We start from the raw sequence: 9224 nt of genomic DNA, 5'->3' as shown, positions 1-9224 counted from the left end.
AACACAAGAATTTTTTAATTCATTTTTCAAATCAATTTTGAACTCACTTTTTAAATCACTTTCTAACACTTTCTCGTTTGAATGATCATGCATATGCAATGAAGGAGGAATAGGATGTGAAACGAGACAGGTGTCAACTCTTGGTTGCACTAGGTTGCTCTTTTCATTGGACATACCCACTTGGTTGTCCACAATCTTCCCACTTCTCAAGGTTGTCACTGTATTGACATGCTCAATTGCGTGACCTTCCGATGAGGAATAAGTCTCCACAATGCATTATTGCTTTGGTGGGGCATTCAAAGACATTTCCCCTTTCTCTCTAGCATTTAGAGTACTAGCTATTTGCCCTACTTAAGTTTCTAGCTTAGCAATGGATTGAGAATGCAATGGATTAAGAATGAGAGTAAAGCAATTGAGTGTTCGCCTCTAGAGTGCCCAAAGTAATTAAAACTTTTTCCTCAAAAGCAGGACTTCTAGAATTTCCTTGAGAATTTGATTAATTTGGAAAATAAGAATTAGAGAATTGGTTTCCATGTGATTGGTATGATGATCTAACTCCTTGGGATCCTTGGCTTTGCATTGGAGGTGGAATATACTTCCCTTGAAAACCACCTTGGTGATGGTTTGGGCCTTCCCCTTGGCTTTTCTAAGAGAAATTCGGGTGATTCCTCTAACTAGAATTGTAATGGTTGCCATAAGGATTGTTCCCTTGATTAACAAATGCTGCATTGACTTGTTCATGATGCTCATTTTGGACATGTCCATGGGGACAATTGGAAGTAGAATATAAGACACTAGAACACGTCATACACGATTCATTAGATGGATGATAAACATGATTAGAGGAGGAAGACACTTGGTTTGCTGAGTTTTGGTTGATAAAAAATTGATCAAACCTTTGAGATAAGGATTTCATCTCAGTGGCTATTTCATTAGAGTTGTCGACTTGATATAAGCCAACATTTTTCCTTCCACTTGAATTTCTACCATTCTTGGAAGATAATGATCTATGCATTGAATTCTCGCTCATGCTTTCATAAAGATGCCACACATCATCCTCATGCCTATCAACATAAGAGTCACCCATGGAAGCATCAACCATTCCTTTGAAATTATCCGACAAACCTTCAAAGAAACAATGAACTAATTGCTATTTGGGTATGTCATGGTGTGGACACTTCCTAAGTAAGTCATTTAGGCACTCCCATGCTTCATGAAATGTTTCCCCATCCCCTTGTGAAAACTCTCGAATTGAGGTTCTCATGGCATTGGTCTCAGAAACTGGATAATACTTCTTCAAGAACTCTTGTTGCATTTCTGCCCAAGAAGTTATCGAAAAAGGCCTAAGATTGTTGAACCAATATTTTGCCTTGTCTTTAAGGGTGAATAGAAAAAGTTTAAGTCTTAAAACCTCTTCCGGCATGTCCGTGTATTTCACGGTGGAACACACTTCAAGAAACTCATCCAAATGCTTGTAAGGTTTTTCACTTGGAAGTCCATGATAGTTAGGAAGCATTTGAATGGTTAGTGGTTTAATCTCATAGTGATGTGCTCTAAATGGTGGCAATTGAATGCATGTGTGTGCATTATATTCATTCGTTACATAATGATCACGCAAAGCAAGAGGGGGATTTACAATTGGTGGTGTTACATGAGCACCTTGATTGCCTTAGATTATGGGAGGTTGTGGAGCATACATTGGTCTAGGCATTCCTAATGGGACTTAGCCTTGTTGTTATGGTGGGTGAATGAATGGCCTCGGCATGCCTAATGGAACTTAGACGTTGTTACGATGTGCATTGGGGTGGAGGATACCTTGTTAGTCTATGTGACCAAGGTCCTCCACATGGTCCTCATTATGGTCTTCCATTGATGAAATGGAATGATTAGAACTGCCTCTTCCCCTAGAATTTTGAATAACGGATTCAAGATGAAAATTAAGTAGGACAAGAGTAGGATTTAATGATCTTCGACCATGCATGCACAAACAAAACACAAACAAACAATAAATAGTAAGCAATCACTTCACCTTCACAACAAATCAATCAACAAACTTCCTCCACATACAATGATCCCATACTCCCATGCTTTCAACAATTATGCAAGAAAAGTAAATTGCCTCCATGCGGGCTCACGATTTATCTAGAAATGAAAAACAAGCCTCCACACTGGCCGACGATTTAACTAGAGCTTAAGTTTAGGAAGAGCTAACAAAGGGTCCTTAAGCACTTCAAATTATTTTTCAAACTTTAGCTTTGAAAATTTTTAGATTTTTAGCTTTTTCCTTTCTTTTGCTTAGCTCCTTGCTTAGAATGCTCCCTTGCTCACTTTCCTTAGCCTAATGTACCTAGTCGAACAAGAACCAACACAATAAGTAATCAAAAATAAAAATAAAGTAAAGAAATAATCAAAAGAGTACTAATTCCTAATTGTTTCCACAATACGACGTTGCCTAAAATCAATCCTCGGCAACGGCACCAAAAACATGGTGGTTGCCGTCGCGTTGCAACAAAAGTTTGCAAAGAGATGAACTATGAGTGTGAGTGTGCAATGTGGCCAAGTTTTAAATTTATAAATGCTACTACTAACTTGAACTAAAAATATAGCTACGGTGAGTAGGGATCGTCCCAAGGGATTGGTGGGTCTTGTTATTATGGAAACAAGATTAGGGTTAGTAGGTCAAGTGATCAAAATGTGGTTGGTTCGGTTGGTTAAACTACAATTAAGACTAAACAAGCTCAATATAAAACAAGTAATTAAAGGATAGAGAAAACAAGAGATAGAGGTCTTGGGACTTAGAGGTCACCACTAAGCATCACCTTTCTATACACTCAATTCATAATTAATGAGGGGAAAAGCATATGTTGCAACAATAGTGAGTGTGTGTGGTTGTTTCAACAAGCATGGATGACCAATTAAGTATATATTGTCTAAACAACATAATGAATAGCACAATATATCAAACTAAGCCATTAATCCTTCGTTTAAGCTCACTGTAGGTGCGAAATTTCTCTCTATAAAGAAAAACAAAAACAAATATACAACTCACTTAGAACAAGCAAGAATAAAACTTAGAATAAGTATATAAAGCTCGATGATATTATTGGAGGTTTAAGCCTCTATTTATAAGAAATAAAGTGGTGGAATTTTGGTAGGATTCGCATGACTTGTCCTCCAATTCATTCCATATATGATTTTCTTTACAATTATAATCCTTTCCTTTTTACAATTCTTTCCATGCAGAGTTTTCCTTGTACAGAACTTGCTCTTTTTGTGATTCCCTGGCCTAGCAGGACTGGACTTTTTTTAACCAAGATTGGGCTGAATGTGGGCTAACCCAGACGATTCAGCTAATGGGCTTGAGCTCACCCTTGATGTTACGGGCTGTTGATGTCTGGGCTTAGAAGTTGGGCCGAATGGCCTTGGTCTGTAATCCATGTGGGAGCCAAGGCTTTGTCTGGGCTTGCTCTGGACTGGGCTGACCCCATTTGGGCTCGGCACCGATTGGGCCCTTGTGGTATCTAAAATAATTTTGTAGTGTGATGACGTGGACGATTTTTACTGGAAGGGGGATTTTTTCCCTCCACCCCCCGCAGGCCAACGGGAGAAAGCCCTTTTGCCATGGCCTATGGATCAGAGGCTGTCATACCTATGGAATCAATAGTTCCGACTCTTCGGACCCATTTGGTACTCGAAGGTAACAACGATCAGTAGCTCGAACATAGCCTTGATCTCTTGGAAGAAAAGAGGGATGCCGCGACAATTAGGCTGGCTTTGTACCAGCAACAGTTGCGTAATAGTTACAACAAGTGCCTTAAGTTCAGACGTTTTGGGGAAGGAGATTGGGTGCTGAAACGACCCATGTAAAAATGTTGCAACCCAATTGGATCGGACCTTACAGAGTCACTGAAGTAGTGGGGAAAGGAGCTTACCGATTAGCAGAAGCTGATGGGCGTCCAATTGCACATCCATGGAATGCAATACACTTGAAAAGGTATTATCATTAGATGATATAGTTTGTTTACTTTCTATACACAGACAGCATACGTCTGCTTTTTATCCAAGTATGGCTGCTTCTAGGCCTATGTAATAAAAGTTTCTTGAGTTATGCACCTTTTTGCACATCTTTATTCCTTTAGTAGAATGGGGTCTTACTTCTTTTGTCATAATAGGGGGCAATACATGTACCCTACTATTGATATTGCAACAAAAGCATGTACCATACACCCTACTGTTGATATTACAACAAAAGAAGGATATCAACACAAAGCAAACAAAATGAATAATTTTGGCTTTTTGCTGATACTTACAAGTCCCTTTTTCATACAAAAGCACAAAAGTATAAGTATGTACCCTATTATTGATATCACAAGTCCTTTTTTAATGAACATTTAGGCTCTATCTAAATCATGAGCCCAAAGGTGCTTTACAGTTTTTCATTTTTGGACACAAACTACAAATATGTGTAACTCAGAGCACTTATCTACTATGGTCCAACATCGGGAAAAAACTGTTTCTATACTAACTTTATATAGGGAAATATTAAATTATTTGGATGCATCGCAAAGAAGGCCCGTTGGTAACAGTAACGGCCCAGCCTAAGTTGTGTTCAAAGCCCTAGTACTAACGGGCATTCTTTACAATAATTTTGGTTTTTTTCAAACAAACCAGTTTTGTGGCTCATCTATCCTTTCTCCCACATTGAATGGAAATAATGTATATAGTAAATATAGAGTCGGCAAGCTGCATTTGATTGCCACGAAGAGAGTCCCTGTGAAGGAAAGTCTCCCAAAACAAATGTATGGAGGACTTCCCAGTCACAGTTACTTTCTTTCTTGGCCTCACATCATTTTTGAATCTTTGGCTAGCCTGGCATACTTTATGATTTTTCCAGATCAAAGGCTCACAGCCAACGAACACTTCGCTTCGGACCCCAAGAGTCCAGCTTAGAAAGGTTCCTCTCCAGCTCATAGCCGAGGAACACTTCGCTTCGGACCCCAAGAGTCCAGCTCAAAAAGGTTCCTTTCTAGCTCACAGCCGAGGAACACTTCACTTCGGACCCTAAGAGTCCAGCTCAGAAAGGTTCCTTTCTAGCTCACAGCCAAGGAACACTTCGCTTCGGACCCCAAGAGTCCAGCTCAGAAAGGTTCCTCTCCGGCTCACAGCCGAGGAACACTTCACTTCAGATCCCAAAAGTCCAGCTCAGAAAAGTTCTTCTCCGGCTCATAGCTGAGGAACATTTCACTTTGGACCCCAAGAGTTCAGCTCAGAAAAGTTCTTCTCCGGCTCACAGCTGAGGAACACTTTGCTTCGGACCCAAGAGTCCAGCTCAGAAAGGCTCCTCTCCGGCTCATAGCCGAGGAACACTTCACTTCGGACCCCAAGAGTCCAGCTCAGAAAAGTTTTTCTCCGGCTCACAGCCGAGGAACACTTCGCTTCGGACCCTAAGAGTCCAGCTCAGAAAAGTTTTTCTCCGGCTCACAGCCGAGGAACACTTCGCTTCGGACCCTAAGAGTCCAGCTCAGCACATTTCTTCTCTGGCTCATAGCCAAGGAACATAACTCCTCGGACCCCAAGTGTTCGACATAATATAATTCTTCTCAAGTTGATTGCCAAGGAACACAACGTTTGGACCTCGGGACTCCGGTGCAGTATAGCTCCTCCCAAGCTCATGACCGAGGAGTATATCGCTTCAGACATTAGGAATCCAGCACAATATAACTCTTTTCAGGCTCCTGATAAACTAGTATATCACCTCGGACGATTCAAGTTCAAGGTTGAGCCAAAAAGTGCCACTTCAAACGATTTAAGTCCAAAGCTGAGCCAACAAGGTGTAAGACCTAGCGGGGGCAAAAGTTCTCTATGGCGACACACCCACAGATCCTTCCTTAATTGGTTAATGATGCATAACTCGTAGAAAATTTCATCCCACACCGAAATAATATAAGGAAAACAAGTATTAATATATCTATTCCTTACAAATCAGTGGAAAGCAGGGTTCCCTTGACGGTTGGAATGTTAGATAAAGAAACCTTCTCCAGGTAATAGTTAAACAGTCAAAGGGACTCCCTTCTTATCATCTGTCTTGTTTTTGCTTCGGACCACAAAAGATCCAAAGCTCTCAGGCAATAAGCCTTCCTCCCTGAGGCGAGGAGCATATTATTACAATATAATTGTATAAAGACCAGAGGCATTCATAAATATTAAGAAGACTTTGGAATAAATGTAGTCATTACATTGCAAAAATTATGGTTTCTACATTTGAAAAAAGAAAGGGCAATTACACAACTCTACTTCCTTTTTGGATCAAAGGGAGTAGAGTCAAAAGCATCCACCACATTTTGACTGGTGGGAAGAGGAGTCGGCAGGTCAAAAGATGGCTGGCAAGGTTGAAGCCGGAGGAACCTCTGGATAAGCTTTCACCATTTTAGCAAAGAGCACCTCAGCTTCTTGGGCCTTGGGACCCTCAGCATAAGGAAAGGACACCTCCATGTCAGCATCGAAGGCTTCTAGGTCCTTCGATTTGTCACCAGAGCCCTGGTTGAAGCCGAACTTGAAAGCTTTTGCACTGGATAAGTGCACGATAGTGGAGTAGCGTCCTTGCATTTGCCTCCCAGCAGTAATGCAAGTACCAATGGCATCGTTCAAGCGTTGGACTTCAGCCTCCACTTTCGCCTCAGAAGTTGTCAGGCGATTCTTATAAACATCCCTCGCATCAGAAGCAATCTTCGCACTCATAGCCCAGTGTGAAGACTTCTTCTCAGCGTTGCCTAAGTCCCTTTCTAATTTCTTAATGGAAAGGGACTGAGCTTTAGCAGTGGCACATAGTGCCATAGTCTGGTACAAACTCTGCATGGTTAACAATAACAATGTTAGTAGATTTGTGGTGAAGAGAAATTTGAAGAATTGAACAAGTAGATGAAAAAGAATAAACCTTTACAGTATCAACTGGGGCAAATGGTAGCAGCTGGTCCAACCCCAGATTCCCAATGATCTCCTCATCCTTGGGAAGCCACATCCCTCAAGCAACTGCCAAGGCAACAAAGGGGTCAGAGACTATGGAATCCCCGAAATGAATAACTGACTTGTCAGCCCTTGAGAAGACAGGTCTCTAGGGTTCTCTAGACTCATCCTGAACGTAAGCCCGGACTTCTTCCTCCGGGTCAGTCTCTCAAGCTTTCTTCCCCTTGCTTTTAGGGATAGTCTTGCTCTTGCTGCTGGAGGAAGGATTAGATCTTGTCTTTTTGAGAGGGGGTTCATCCACCTCCTGCTCATGCTCGGTTGATCTAATGACCAACAAAGGTTGCTCCTTAACAACTTTCTTCTTCAGAGCTTCAGCTCTCAGCTTTTCCTACTCAGTCAGGGGGAAGCTATCGAAAGAGGGAAGTGCCAAGTCCATGAGAACTGTAGCTGAAGCACTAGCAGCAATTTCCTGAAGGTTGGATGAGGTGAGTAGCTCCTCGACCGAAGGGGGCTCGCTCCAAACTTGTGCTTCGAGAAAGGCAAGCCTCTTCTTAGCTACGAAGGAAGGAAAGGTTGCTGAAAGAAGACTAAGAAATTCATAAGTATGGCGAAATAATTAAACTTGACATGGGAAACAACCAGAGCATTTTTCATGAAATAAGGGAAGGTACTTTATACCTAACTTCCCAAATTTGCAAAGAATGAGAAGGGAATTTGATTTATCCACAAACCAATTTCCCTTCACGATAATCATCCTCTCCTTCCACTTCTTCTCAAAAGAAGGGAGGTCCATGCATATCCTCTGCTGAAGAGGAGAAGTGAGATAAAAACGGCTAGGCTCAATCCCATGCCTGGCGATGGTGTAGGTAGTGAGTAGATCAGCAAGAGTCAAGTTAAGACTTTCCAGCCTTCAGCGAACTAGAAGAGCCAAAACCACTCGAAGGAAGTTAGGATTCACTTGGAAAGGGCAATCTCTAGCTTATTAAAAACTAGATGATAGAAAGGATGAAGAGGGAAACGAAGAGCGTTGAGATGCGCAACTGATAGAAGCAATTCATTGTCTCTTACGCCTTCACCGGAACTAAAATCAGCTCCTTTTGGGTATATGACAATGTCGACTCCGTCAGGAATTTCATAATCTTTTACTACAGACTCGGTAGAGAACTTAATGCATTGAATAGAGAAAATCAACTATCTTTTTCCCTTAGTAAACACACAATCGGACCCCGAAGTGGATGCTTCAGTTTGTGAAGGGGAGACATCCATCTGAATAACTGAATTGTTCGTGGTTTCAACAAGGTTAGAAACCCTAGGGAGAGGAATCCTAATGAGATTGGGAGAAGAAGAAGGGGTGGAATCCGAGTCTACCAGGTCTATACGATCGTGAGTGGATGAGGAGCTCATGATGCGAAAGAAATTAGACAAATAAATAAGGAACTAACCTGAGATCACACTGAAACAAAGAGCAAAGTGAACGTCGCAGGGTCAGAAACGAACTATGAAGAGGCCTTTTTGTCAGAATGGGAACAAGCACACCTCGAACCGTCTTTTAAAGAGTTGGTAACCGTGTACCTTCAATTCCCTTTTAATTAGGAGCCGTGATCCAATTAAAAGGGAATTGGGGGCAAAGTGTAGAGGAGAAAATCTCCCTTCCAGTAAGAATCGTCCACGTCATCACACTACAAAATTATTCTAAATACCACAAGGGCCCAATCAGTGCCGAGCCCAAATGGGGTCAGCCCAGTCCAGAGCAAGCCCAGACAAAGCCTTGGCTCCCACATAGATCACAGACCTAGGCCATCCGGACAAACTTCTAAGCCTAGACATCAACAGCCCGTAACACCAAGGGTGAGCTCCAATCCCATTAGCTGAATTATCTGGGTCAGCCCACATTCAGCCCAATCTTGGTTAAAGGAAGTCCAGTCCTGCTAGGCTAAGGAATCACAAAAAGAGCAAGTTTTGTACAATGAAAACTCTACATAGAAAGAATTGTAAAAAAGAAATGATTATAATTGTAAAAAAAAATCATTTATGGAATGAATTGGAGGACAAGCCATGTGAATCCTACCAAAATTCCACCACTTTATTTCTTAAAAATAGAGGCTTATACCTCCAATAAAATCATCGAGCATTATTTACTTATTCTGAGTTTTATTCTTGCTTGTTCTGAGTGAGTTGTATATTTCTTTTTGTTTGTCTCAATAGAAAGAAATGTTGCACCTACACTCACAATCCAAACACATCACATGATTAGAGAAACA

General features: G+C 41.4%; 1 pseudogene; it reads left to right on the top strand.

The window, feature by feature from the left end:
• Window positions 1–1160: 1160 nt before the first annotated feature.
• LOC132298029 (small nucleolar RNA R71) lies at window positions 1161–1259 on the top strand (annotated as a pseudogene).
• Window positions 1260–9224: the final 7965 nt, after the last annotated feature.

The sequence above is a fragment of the Cornus florida genome, unplaced genomic scaffold (genome assembly GCF_030987335.1).
Source record: "Cornus florida cultivar Cherokee Brave unplaced genomic scaffold, ASM3098733v1 CherokeeBrave_3.0.0_Hap2_Chr02, whole genome shotgun sequence".
In the NCBI taxonomy this organism is placed as follows: Eukaryota; Viridiplantae; Streptophyta; class Magnoliopsida; order Cornales; family Cornaceae; genus Cornus; species Cornus florida.
Note: the sequence above shows the minus strand (reverse complement) of the source record. Positions and strands in the feature narration are given on the sequence as shown.